The sequence below is a fragment of the Bombus vancouverensis genome, chromosome 10 (assembly GCF_051014615.1).
Source record: "Bombus vancouverensis nearcticus chromosome 10, iyBomVanc1_principal, whole genome shotgun sequence".
Classification (NCBI taxonomy): domain Eukaryota; kingdom Metazoa; phylum Arthropoda; class Insecta; order Hymenoptera; family Apidae; genus Bombus; species Bombus vancouverensis.
The window spans coordinates 11,851,084-11,865,861 of record NC_134920.1 but is presented as its reverse complement, the minus strand read 5'-3'; positions in this window follow the sequence as shown (position 1 = coordinate 11,865,861).

Below are 14,778 nucleotides of genomic sequence, written 5' to 3'. Positions count from 1 at the left end.
GGCTGGCGAAAAGCTTGGGTTAAAAGGGACAGGGGATGATACAACAGCGAGAGGACGTTCTATCGCGAAAGCGGCCGGTTGAAATTCCGGAATAGTGGCAGCGCGAGAGAGAAACAGGACGAAACGATGGATAGAGGTTGCGGAGAAAGGCGACCCTATTAGAGTTCCAAGAAAAACAAAGTGAACAGCAGAGTGGGTCTTCTTTAAGAAACTACGCAGAAACTCGCCCCTGTAGAGTATCGTCTACGTGAGGTAAAACGGATCGAACTGGAATGATAATTAAGCTCGTGGTCGGATCAAATTCAATGGAGATCGAAAACCGTGGTGGCTTCACTCGCTCCGTGTTGCGATGAATCTTAAATTGAAGTCGAGAGTTCGATCTTTGAACTTTGCCGAGATGAGTCTCGAATCGTTATGATTTTATCAGTAAAAAATTTTCTTCCATAACTCTATGATTAAACTATGTATATATATACATATGAAATCTTCGAGTTGCGAAATGAAATTACAAACTCGTAAAATATCTGTGAACTTTCTTGGCCTGAAATTTTAAGAATTTCGTAACGCTAATATTGGATTGGATTTCAGTGATTCGTTGAGATGAAATTGAAATTACACGTTCCCACAAGAGACCTGTGACCAGTTTCTCGAATCTCTAAGAAACTTTTAAAGCTAATGTTTCGACGTGTTCGTGGAATTGCTTTCTTATACTTCCGATCAATTAAGATAGCACGTATTCCAAACCTCCGCTAAATTTTAACATTTACCGCCGTACTTTTTATTTTTCCAAGCCCTTCTATAAATATTCTTTAAATACAAATGTTTCCATTATACCGAAAAGCCAGATGATTCCGCGGATTCGAACGATTCTGCCTGTGCAACGACCAACTCGTAAGAGGATGCTGGACAAGCTGTTCCTCGCTGGCGTTTCAGCCGCTGATGGCCACGAGGTTTGGAAGGGGTGAACAAAGAAAATTCCTCCCCGGTTATCATAGTAACGCGTCGTTGGTTGAATCCGAAAGGAGGGAGCGTTCGAGGGATCGGAAAAAGACGAGCATGCAAATGAACCGACCGGTTGAATTTTCTCGGCGGCCGGTACGTGCTGGTGGCCTCCCCCGAGTGCGTGTGCTTTCCTACGTGTATTTGTAAATACAGGGTGTGCGGGCACGTTTCTCTTTCTCGGCTTGGTCGTTTACGGCTACGTATAGCGTGGCGTATTCGGGGTGTAGAGAGAAAGAGAAAGAAAGAGAGAGAGAGAGAGAAAGACCGCACGCGTCCATCCTTCCCGCGCGAGACGAAACTAAGGGGAAATTGACCAGTGCACAGTGGTTCTCCCTTTCGCTCTCTTTTCCGCCAAGCATTCTTTCATCATTCGGAAGCGTTTTAAAAGTTCCTGTTGCTAGACCGAGCGCTGGATTACAATTTTTTGTACAGGATGCATGGAACACGGTGGAAGTGAAATTGGAGGTTGAAATTCGTTTTCCGAGGAAAGTTGCGTTTCTACTTCTGCGCCGCGAACGGTGCAAAAATTGGAATTTGGTTTTCCAATGGTTCGAACAAAAGAAAGTTTAAATTTAGATATTTTGGAAAGGTACCAGGTGGTTTTAACCAATCGACGAATTTTTCCCCGATTTGTGAGAAAAATTGCTTTTTATCGGATAAATAGTACCTCTACTGGTGATAGAAATACGAGTGCTATTCAATGATCTTTCTAAGAAAAGTACATATATACATACCGAATAGGATTAATCGAGAAAGTTAACATATATCTGCAATAGAGTCAAAGCTATGATTTCGTGGAAGATGGGATGGAAGGACGTGCAAGGATAAGATCTAGCCTTATAGATATCTTGGTGTATGGCTTGAATATCACGTGAACGATGATATCCTTTTAACAATTTCTTTTTTCGAATTAATGCAACACCGATCAATATTATGAGTACAATAATTGTCTTTGAACAAGGGAAGGTCTGCGTTACATTTTATGTGAAATATAATTGATTTTTGTTCAATATTTTTCGTAACTTCATTTTTATTCTTTTTTTTCGTAATTTTATCGTAATTCTTCGAAAAGCATTAAGGATTTAGTTAATTATTTAAACAATGGCAGTAGTCGGTCTTTCTACATTCATTGAATCCAAGAGACAATATTTTTACGTTCTTTAAAAAGGTCTCGAAATTCTACCTATTCCTTTAATGGTAGATACATTCGTGAAATGATATCTAATTAAAGAAAATTACTGCTTTTTTTTCTCTCTTTTCTTTTTCACCATTTCACAGAGAACGTTCTACTTAATAAGCGAAATAACTGATCGTTATCAAATGTCCTACTAAAACAGGCTACAGAAAGAATAACTCGCCACGTTAGAACGATTTTCATTTACTTCTTTACTTTTGTAATTTTATATTTTATTATACCTTTCTCCGGATTAAAGGATTATCCAACGTGCGAATTCGCAACCAAGATTCGATCGTCGAGTCCATACGCCCGATCTTAACAAACCTCTCGTGCCAGTTGTCGTATTTCAACCCGATTTTTATCTTCTGGAGAAGATAAGATACCTTTTCTTACCTCGTTTAATCCATGAATATTCAGAGTTGATTAATTAATTTAATTCTCGCTCTATTACAATCCTTCACACTAACCTTGCCAGCCTTTCTTCTGTTTTTCTCATTACAGACCAAAAATGTACTTTTATTCGTTAAAAATGCTTACAAATATCACATGAACCGGCCAGAAAATAAGATTATTCGATATTATGCCATTCAAGGAAGCACAATTATATTTTATTATATTTGTAGATATGTTAGACATCAAAATGAAAAGAAATTCTTTTCGTCGACCTTTTATGTAGTTTATTTCCATTCTAGTCTACATTTATACAACAATGTCGGTTTTCCTGCTGGTACTAACAATGCCACTGGTAATTCATGTGATTGTACGCTCGAATCGTTCTAAAGTTAAGAACTTTCTGGTTGATTTCGATTTTGGCGTGGACACGTACATAGCAATGTTCGTGGCTCCTCGTGAACTGCTGAAATTGCTATAATTGTCCATATTAGCAGAGATTTATTTTAACGTTATCAACCTTAGTATAGAAGGAGTCGAAGTAAGTATTTGCGCATATAATTAAATTAGAAGATTTCCCTTCAATTGCGACGCATGAATATTTCATTCATTTTTTAGATTGTCTCGAATTTAACTAACACAGGAGAGGCGATGCGATTTGTAACATTTAAATTTGTTCAATTTATACGCATATTCGTTTTTTGGATTCCTGGACAAAAACTATTAAATCATAGCGAAGAAGCGTACATCGCGGCGTAAGATTATTTTATATTTCTTCGATATTTTTCAATCTTTACATTCCAAAAATTAATTGACGATTGGCATTTAGATGCGAGCTAGTGTGCTATATATTCCCTAAAAATTGCCATAAGTTTTTACTCACAAGGACCATGGTATTCAGTAAAATAACAGCTTTCAAACTGGCGGATATAATAGTAATAATAATAATTTCGCTATTATTTATACTTTTGGATTATTCAAAGTGCTGTGAGTTAGCTCACCGTGTTATAATCAGTTATATGAACTTAGATGAAAAATGAATATATTTGAGTTACGTGTTTAATAAAAGTTATTAGCATATCAAATATATTTCGTTCATTGTATTTTTATCTACAACGCCCACTACCTTCTGCCCCTTAAAAGCCGTTAATCATCGCGTTGTTTTTCAATTTTGAGAAAATAGAAATTAAGAGAGCCGCACGAGTGCCTCATATTTTCACTGCTCGAATCGTAACCCCCTCGTTACCCTTGTCATCACTGCCTTTATTGTTCTTCGAAACAAAGGATGAATTGTAAATTAGCACACGCTGCCGGTCGTTTCCTATGTTTTCGCACGTGTATTTAAATTAATCGAATGAAAATATTTTTCCGCAACATGGCCACTTTACCACTTGATGAACACCGATTAAAGCCATTCACGCGTTCAGAAAGATTTCACGAACGTGGGATTATCGTTTCATCGAAACATCGACACACAGTATACGAAGAATCTGTATAATTTACGTCGTGATAAAAATCTCATCAATTTTAAACGATAGAATTACATTCTTTTTTCAGCTTACCGTTCAAAGATTTAATATCGTTTTTCCGATTATATTTATACCAAACCACTTGCTCATTCTATTTCATTATTATTTGATATTTTAGTATTTCTACTCAACTCTGTTTGAATATATTATCGATTTATTCATATCCATGTAAAATTCCATGAATTTAGGAAAATTCAAATCTATCTTTCGCAAGCCGGAAGAAAGATGCATTGGAATGCGAAATTGCCTGGAGAAGGAAATACCATAAAACCATCCCTTAGCCACCTTCCAATTAAGGTAATGGATCCCGCGATACTTTTATTGTCGTGCGTGCACGCAGGCATTTCCACACGCGTGCCGCATCGACCAAAGGGGTGGTTAAGCATAAGAGGATGGGTGGAAAAGGTGGTCGGAGTAGGATTGAATTGTTCGCCGTCCCGTTTACACAGTGTTTGCTGCACGGAAGTCATAATCGTTATTCTCGTGGGTTTGTTGCGGCCAACCGACCGGAATACACGGCTTCCTTCTTTCTTCTTTCTTCGCGCCTTTCTACGCATAGAATGAACGATGAACCCTTTACATCCTCATTGTGGATCAGGTTAAAGAGATTCCTTCGTGAATTCTTCATTTCCTTTTGTTCGTCTGTCGTGAGATGGTATAAAGATGTTACGAAACAGACAGGATGACTAGCGAGTCCTTCTCATTCGATCGGATTCGCATAATTTGGAATTTTCATTGTTTTATTTAAAAAGTATGGTTCTTAAATTAAAAGAATTTTTTATTAATTCAGACTTATAGCTTTCTCTTATCTTTCGATATTTTGGGAAGCTAAGACGATTCCTTAATCTCTATTGTCATTGTAACTTATTTTCGGTATTGTTATTTTGCATATCGTATACTGTTCTGTCAGTTCAAAGACGTTAAACGTAAAGGCCAATCTATGGATATTCGTATTACGGCCCATTTCGGCCCTTGATATTGCACGTACCAAAATCAACCTGACGATTTGGCCAAACTACCAACAAATATCCATGATCAAAATATATCAGAAAAGGAAACGGCGGCTCGACACCAATCGACCAACGCGACTATCCCCGAAGAATAAACAGCGACGGAGACACGTCCGGCACGTCGACGGAGGGTGAAAAAAAAATCCTTCCACCAAAAAACCTTTGCCTCCAGACAAGCGGATGCAAATGGAACGGGGGGAAGAAAGTGGAGGAGGTGGTGGAAGAGGGTGAGGAGGAAGGGTGGCGATGCTAGAGCTGGCAGAGTTGGCCGGCCAAGAGGTCGTGAAAGAGGGGTTGAAAGGAGGAGAAAAGAGGTGGAGCAGAGGAGAGAGCGAGGGTGGCAACACGAGGGAAAGGGATGCCGTAGGAGGGTTGATATCGGCTAGAAGGTGAGCTTCGGAACGCAATGTCCGGCCTGGTCCAGCCGGCAGAGATGCGAGTATTGATCTAGGCTCAGACCTAACCCATCCTCCTCCAGCATTTCCACCCTCCTCGGCCACCTCCAGCCGCCTCCTTCGCCTCCACCATCTCCGAGCTCGTCGTGAAGCCAGCCCTGCTCCGTTCCTGGGGGTCGTCGCTGAGAGAAAAAGGGATGGAAGCGCGGGGTGAAGTCTGAACAGGCCGGAGAAGGGTGAAGGACAGAGGTGGAGGAGGATGGCGACGGGGGCCGGAGGCTCGAAGGAGGACCTCGAAGTCCGGCTTGCCGAGCTGCCCCTTCAGCTACGCACGTTCACTCTCACCTCCTCCAACTCCGATCTCTTCCTCTTACATTAGACACGCTGCAGTGGTTCTCAGTTTTCGGACACCGGCGTACGGATAAGATTTTGGGCACGCAGGTTTCTGGAATTTCGTCTGTCGGAGAGCCGTAGGTTTCGTATACTAGGCATAAGAAATAGAATTAGTAGGTAAGTTGTTGGGAATTTTTTATGACGTAGGGTTGCAGGCTTCGCGTTTTCTGAATTTTTAATGAAACGAAAGTAACAGTGGTTTTTGGAACTTCGAGTCGGTTATACTTACCTATGTTTATCGAAGGTAGACCTTCGAGTTGCGAGGAGAAATATGTGATATGTTTTACATACGTTGAGGATAGGTAAAAGTGCTGAAACAATAGAAGAGAGGAATAAAAGGAATATGTGTAAACGGAATGAAAAATGGGATTTGAAATATGGTGTAGTAGATTTCCACGAACAACTGTACACAGGCATATCCTCGTACTACATCATAATGTATTGTTATGCACATTTGTAGAGCTTTGTATGGAATAACTTTTCGCAATATAAGATACATATGATGAGCTTGATATAGGAGACTAAAAGAAAAAGAATTCTATATTTATTAAAAGACTGATAATAGCTTGATAAATTAGTAACTGATTTAAAAAGAGTAAGGAAATTATGATTATTACATTCCGAAGAATTGAAAATAATCTGAAATGTTTCAAAATGTTCGCATAACTAATTTCGTACGTCGCATACTTTAACACAAATAAATATCAAATAATTGCAAATATACGTTACCAATTATACGTATAAAAATTATCCAAATCAACTTCGATAGAGCTTTTCCACCTTCGTATGTATATCGGTTTTATCGTACGATAACGTCCAACCACAGTGAAAATCTAGTTCCATTGAAATTTACAATAAAATTCGTCATTTCTCAAGATGGTAAAGGAATTTAATTTAAGGAACAGCGAGAGGGAGGGAGAGGAAGAGAAAAGGAAGATGTAGAAGGGATGGAAAACGGGTCATCACGAGCGGAGAATTGAAAATCGAGGTTCTTCGTCGATTCTCATGGCCGTTCGTGCCTTTAATGAATAAATGGCGAGTTTCCTTGGCGGATGGGTGGAAAGGGGTGAAAATCGAAGGCAGCCACGCCCTGGTGAAGAAAGAACAAAGAAAAATCGCGGCACGCCGGCCGATTGCTCGCGGCCCGTTGAATCCGGAAGCCGCCACTCGAAAAGGAGACGCGTTTCGAGCGTATCAAGGCCAAGGTTTATTAGTGGCGGATCAGTTTCAGAAGCCAGACTAGGTGTCAAGTGCTTGCAAGTGGTCTGAAGTGGTGCTCGTAAAACGTGAATATAAACGGGCGGACGAAAGTGTTGCCGTCTGCAAACCGCTTTCGCCCACTTTATCGCGTCTCTTTCCTTACTGTTCTATTTCCGACGACTTTTCGACCAACTATCCACGTTCTGCTATCAACACGATACTCGTACAGTGACTCATCGAGATCTTTGAACGCTTATGAGGCACCTCTGGCGAATACCTTGTGCGTAGAATGTGGACTTTTACGCAAACTTATATTTTTACGAAGAAAATTAAAAGGATCGAACTTAAGAAGAAACTCGTATATTTACACGTATGCTACTTAAACGAAAGATCGATTATTCGTTTGTTCAATTTTCTAGTACAAAGGAATACACAAACTATGTAACTTCTATCACGTAACGTTATAAATTAACGAATTATTACGCGTATTACCTACAAGATTTAAAAACATTCCTAGAGTGTACGAAGAATACTCTATAGTTGCCTATGTAGGTCAAACACAGAATCTGTTAAACTCTGAAATATACCCGTAATACGTAAGAAAATCAATCAATAATATAGATTCTGTCATCGTCGTCGCAACTCTGCTCTAAATCAATACCCCTCTAACCTTCCATATCTTCTTCGTCAATTATCTTAACCGACTGTAAAAATCTACGAAAACGTGGCTTTTAAGCGAAACACTTTTAAACTAAAACGGCGGCCGTTTATCAACTCAACAAGCGCTTCTACCAACGATAGTTTCATTCGAGTGGACACGATGCCACCACGATTTTCGCCATAATCTGAAAACAGTTTCTGTGTGTATGGAGAACTCTAACCGGTATCTGACCGGAGTGTGTTTCAGTGGAACTTGAAGAGGTCAGTGGCGAAGCACGGCATGGAGGAGAACGGCGGCACGATAACGTCGTACGGAGTTACTCGAATCCCAATAAATCCAAACGCCCCCGTCCACGAAAACCCAGCCCCACGCATACTAGTTCATGGAAGGGGCAGGAGGAGGCCTGCACAACGGGCTCCGAGATTAGTATTAATTTATAGCGTTGGAAGATAGGATAGAACAGAGCACGGTGTGGCCTGGTAGCTACGTGGTGGTGATGGTGGTGGCCGGTGGACGTGGGAGGGTGGAAAGTGAAATTTCGTGGCTACGGGAACGTGGCTGCTATGCCATTTCCATTTTCCACGCTGATAATTGGAAACCGGCTGGGCAACTTTCGTCAGTATGTAAATTCGCGTTGTTCCTATCTATTCTGATCTCACGAGGGGATGGGCTAATGAGGCGACCGTCCTACCGTCGCTTTTACGACCGTTGTTACGATTTTTGTTATATTCGTTGCTCGGCCTGATCGCGGCAATAACGATTTGCTCGATTGTTATTGGGGAGAATTCGCTTGGCAGCCTCCGTTTCGTTAGATGATGTTATTGGTAGAGATGGCGGAAGGGGATAACTCGTTTCGAAAAGATGCGAAGATCGTCAGATCTATAGTCCGAGGATTTGAAATTTTATTGCTAGAATATAACGGAGTTTCAGCGAATAACAAGTGTTTTATGATTATTTAGTTTATGCGTATTTAACGTGGAAAAGTAATATAAGTCGATAATGCAGTGTTTTGCGTCACACTTTTTTATCAGTTAAGTTTCGAATTTCGATCTATCCTCCTGTGAAATTCTCAACTTTAGCAATTAAAAAAACGTACACGCGACCATTTAAAGATTACCAGCATCGGTGGAAAGCTTCTAACAAAATTTCAAGCCCCCTTTAGCACGTCTTACGATGTTAATATCTTTCTTGGGCTTGAAGATACACAGAAAGATTAAGATCCAAGTATTGCGATAAAATAACACTCACCGTGGGGCGGTAACTTTATCGTTCTTATGGCGTTATATTATTAAGGGTGCGCCGGCGGGATGTATGGGAGAGATGGTTAGTAGCACGTGAGGGTGAAAAATGAAGAAGAGACGAGAACCTACCCCACGCATCATCGGTCATCGCCCAAAACCTCTCGGTTCTCCTTCGCCTCTCTTTCTTCTCTGGTTCGTGATATCAACCTGTAATGAATCTGTCACATAGCCACGGGATTTCATTTCCTTCCTGCAGGCCAACGGGTCCAGCTTGAAGTGATTTTTATGATTTTGGAACGATTTAGGCCGACTCCGTGTCCGTTGGAACAATTCATGCTGGAATTAAACGATTAGGGTGGGACATTTTATTACGGTGTGGATTCTTAATGTGTATTGAGATAAATATCTTGAGATATGAGAAAATTTGGTAGAAAAATAATACCAATGATTTCCTCACGCGCGCCTTTCCTTCTTTATTTTCTTTTTACGTGCATTATTAAAATTCCAAATTTTTTCATTCGATAAAATTACTTACGTATATCGTCGTATCTTTTTATATCAGCGACAGAACATTATAATAACTTTTACGCTTTTATACAAAGTTTAAGATTAACTTAAAATTTTCAAGAATTTCTAAACCGGTTAATATTTAAAACTCGTAAGAAATTTCTCAACGATTTAATAGATTTATTCTATTTCTTTGTACTTAAGCGTTGTAATACGTACGAAGGCTAAGGTACGTCTTCCTCTGTACACGTAGATGTATCGGGTGGCTGACGTTACGGGAATTGAAATCAACCCCGACCTTCTCCACCTCTCGTCTCACAGCGACGATCCCGAAGAAGCTCGCGAGGGACGGCCTGTTCTCGAGGAAGGAGCCGAACGCCGGCGACCCAGTCCCAAAGACTTTGACCCACATCATATCGCTCGTTTTTGCCTTCGCCTCCTTCACCTTCCGAGTTCCTTCCCTCTCGGGACTATTATCTTAATCCCATACATCCTCTTTAAGAGGCGTTTCGCTCGAGTGAAGCCACACCGGCTACTTCCGTGCTTCTCGGTGAACACCGTTGCCTTCTCTTTTCGGGATTAACGTTAGCGTTTCCTTTTGGTTCATCGATCAAAACCATCAGTCTTTTGTCAGCGATGAGCGTTCGGCGAATCTCTTCTCGTTTATGTAGAGAATTTGCATCTTGGTCGAGTGTTTTGTGGATCGAGAGGTAAATATAGAATACGATTCAAAGATATTCAATCTCTCGCTCGTTTTCGTCCAGAAAGTCGATCAATTCAGTTACGATGATTTCGATCTTTCCGATCGTGGTAGCTACGAGCCTCTCATTAAGTTTACACGCATTCGACGACGATTACGCAACGTTTGACTATGCCACTTCTCGAATAAACTTCTTGAAACTTCGATAGAAGATATCCGGCAAGCGTCGTCATTGCCTCCAAAATAAAGTCACAATTCTCCTGAAAAGAAAAAGAAGAGAAAAACGCGTAGAAAATGCGAAGAGGAACAGGACAAGGCATAACTCGATGTAGAAATCCTATTAACATAAAACGTAGGAAATTGGGCCGGAGTTGGGTTTTCGACAAGTAAGAATACCGCGATGATTTTATCGTCGAAACAACGCGGCAACAGAGATCGTGTTGCCGGCTAGCCGTCCTACTTGAAAAATATTCTTAATCCTGGGTGGGCGCACGTGCTACGAACTCTCATAAATTAGAGATGCTCGATCGCCCAATTAATACAATGTTTCCAGTGGCAGACGATCGAAGATCTGGGAGAGAAAGCGCTGAAAAGGTACGATGGAAGACGCCGATCGAACGCGACGAAGAGCGCAAATATTCCGGCTGTTTAACGAGAAGGAGACGAACGAAAATTATTGGTCACATACTGAGAAGGCAAACGTATACATACGTCAGACGCGTGAGCCACTGGCATAAATTAAATTAGCATAATTTCGAGTTGTCGAACAACAAAGTAAAGATGCCGAAACTCCGTGGGAACCGGTCCGTAACGTTCGATTACCTTTCAATTACTCAGAAATCCAATAAGTGAAATTCATTCGATTGTATAGCAAACTGTGATTCTTAACCGAGGGAAATTATGCTATACGAGGTTTTATCGTTCCTGCTGTACCAATACTCTGTAATTCTCATCGAGGAATTATTCACACCTATCGTTTGCTACATACCGAAACACATGATCTACGAAATCTGTTCATTGTTTATTTTCAGCTAGCTATAATATTCCTACTAGCTTAGCATAGGAATTGTTGCTATATTTTCAAGATACGATTTAATTCGTGCGAGCTTGTTGCACGATAAATTCTATTTCCGACCACTGCGTGAAATTCTCGTGTACGTGGAAACTAGACACTTACGTTATTATACAAGCGCGTTATCATGCGCAAAGGATTTCGCTTCTACGTGACGCTCGAATTTACTTTACCGCAAACGGTGAAACGAACTAGCCGCAATGAATATCCTCGGTTCTCAACGCTAGATCGACGTGCTCGTCTCTCCTGATGTTACATGCATTTGTAGAATTCCAGTTTTCAAACGTAATAGTTGTGCTTCGTTCTTAGAAAGTTCCTTGTCCCTTCAACTTCCTCTTGAATCATCCACCTAACCTTGACTCATCGTTCGCCAATGCCCACCCCGAAGGCATGGCGCCTCGTTCGCGGATGATTCACACGAGCGATTTTTAATCTTGCGACACGGTTGTGGAGCGTCCACATTCCCAAGCACCGCAGGAATGTCGGTCAGTGTGCGTACAGTGAACCGTTGGTAGTCTCACGGCCATGAAAACGAAGCTTCTGCTTGGCTCTTTTCTCCTTGTTCCTCGTTCAACTGGCGGAGAAATCGTGGCAGTTTGAATTTTAAGATTTCCAATTCGTCTTACTCGTAATTTCATTTCCAAAGCGACAAATACCGAAATACGGGGAAACTTCACAGACACCCTGAGAAATTTCAACGATTCCATAAAATGAAAAAATTCCACGAAAGATTTTCCGTCTACGGAAGAGAAACGTGTCGTTCGACGATTATTCGCGAGGTGCGCATAAAACGCGGGGCGCGCAAACGCATAAAATAACCCGTCTCGAACATCCCTTTAGTACTTACGAAGTTTCTGCCTCTGAATCTTAATTTCGATGGAACGTCTGGCATCGAGCGATCGTAAAACCGATGCCGATCCCACGAGCGCGCAACGTCCGATTGGCCCGCCAGGAATATCGGGGTTTGCGTACGCGCGAGCTTATGCCGATCCCCGGTCCACGGAACTTTCGACGATCAAACTTAATTGACTGGCCGTCGGATAGACAAACTCGTCTGTGAAGTCAATAAAATGGTTGGAAACGAAGAAGTCGTTGCGGTGGCTTTTTTATACTGTGTCCCGCGGCGGATTCAAGATTTCCACGATACTTGTGGCCTGCTTTAATGGGACACCGTTTCAGGCTGAATTGCTGGAAATTACCTGGGTAGATCGGGTGGCAATTGGAGGATTATTAGAAATTTTATGGCCGACTAATTTTGGCCGTGAATGAGAAATGAATCGAAGGAAGATTTTCTTCGTGAACGTTTCTTCTAAAACTTTCGTTTGCGAGTGGGCCGTTGAAACGATAAAAATGCGTTAAAAATGTAAAAGACGCGACGATAGATCTCTTTAGCGAAGATATGTGGTAAAGCAGAAGATGCAGAAAGTCTGTTTCGAATCTCTGTCGATGGAACCTTTCGGCATGCTGGAAAATAACGCGAAGCACGGAAAGGTCAAAGTGTTTTAAGAGAACGGAGAGGAACGCGGTGATTCTCGCGGAATTGCGTCGACCTCGTACAACCATCCCGAACCATGGAACGAACGGACAGATAAAACAGACACAAGTGGGCAACCGTGGAGTAGAGGATAGTGGAACGTTTCGAGCGGTCTGCTTTCCAGGAACACGCGCGTAAATCACGATTTTATTACGGATAATTTTACGAGGAGTCGAGCTCGCCGCCGCCGACGCTGTTCCAGTGTCGGCTACCTTAAACTCGTAATCGAGCGTCCCGTGATGCCCACGGCCGCGAAATCGTTAGCGAATTAGAAAAACGAGGCGAGCCATGAAAAAAGAACTACCTAAGGTGGAACTCAATCTACAGCGACGTTTTTGCGAAATCTCGTGCCATATCGCTCGAGGTGCCTCGAGTGTTCGAACCTTCTTTCGAATTCTTGTCGAATCTCACTGTCTAGACACGCTCGCGGCTTCGTTAAATACGCTAACGGAGAAAAGACAATTGGAAGGATAAGCGGACGAAGCGCAGTGACTTTAGAAACTAAAATTATGATCGACAGTAGCCAATTAACGGATATAACGTATCTCGAGAGCTACTCCAGTCTATTCGAATCTAATCATTTCCGATCGGGATCCCTTCTGTAACCGAAGCATCGTAGTTTCAAATTTTACGTTTACAAATGTCTCGGATGTTCCGAGCAATTCGATCAAACCTATGTCCGCAGAAGGGAAACTAATAAATTAAAGAAAAGGGAAAACCTGAAAACGAAAGTTTGATAACATTCGAAGCCCCGAGGAGCAGAATTTCGCGGCGAAGCACGTGCATCAATTTGAGTCGTGAAACGGGACGCGTTACGCGTAAAAGTTTTGTGGCAGCGACGGTTTCATATTCTCGTGCGTGTAAGAGAAAGATCTAAAGGGGAGTAGTATACCCTCGAAGAATTCGAAAGGGAAGCAAGATAGGAATTTTCGGATGGCTTCTGATAGAGAAGAAGAAAAGAAGAAGAAGAAGAAAAAGAGTAGGATTCCTGACGGAGGAGGACGTAAACGCTCGAGGGTCGCGTATAACGTAAACGCAAAGTAGAACACACGACTCCCATAAGTCGTAAAAGGAACCTATAAAATTGTGCTCCGCGCCCACGGGCGGCGGCCAGCCAGCCGGCAATTTCATATATTTACGTCAATCTTCTCGAGTTATGAAACAACATAGGTGAAGGTAATGTATGGGCCATGGTTACGAAAGCAGTACCACCGAAAAGAAAATTACTTACTTATCCGCATCGTTGTGATTGTCATGATCTTGAAATTATGACAATTACGTTATCACGCGTCGTATATCACGCGTATATTAGTCGATCAAATGCTTTCTATTTCTTCATCGATCTTGAAGCATTTCTATAAACTATAAAGTGCACAAAAATATAAAATAAATCGTTTACAGTCCTGCGAACATCGATAAGAAACATTAGAAAGGATAGAAGAACAGAAAAAAATAAGAAAATCTCTCTCTCTCTCTCTTTACTAATAATCTTCACAAACCTAATAGACACGTTCGATTACACGGGTGATGGAATCTTCCTTTTTTTACGAAATTTACTTCGTTGTAAGATAAACTGGTTTTACGGGACGAGATTGAAAAATCGCTCGACGAAGCATCGAAACACCGAAAATGGACGTTTAATTTTTTTATCGTATATCAGAGATGATATTACGTTATACGAGCATATACGAGCACCGGCTTTATGCAAAGGAAATTCAATAGCCGAACAGTTTATGCGTACTTGCACGACACGGCCTCTGCTGCACCACGGGAATATTAAAAAGCGAAGCTTTTTTATTGGAGCGCTTTATGAACAGCAACGAGCACAGTTTTATCACTTGCGCTCGCTGGAATGGAAAGTCTTCGACCTCCAAGATCCGAGATCTTCTTCCGAAGGTATTCTAAGGATGAAAATGGAGAATGAAAATCGCTACATACGCAAGAGTATATCGGACTTGATTTATCCA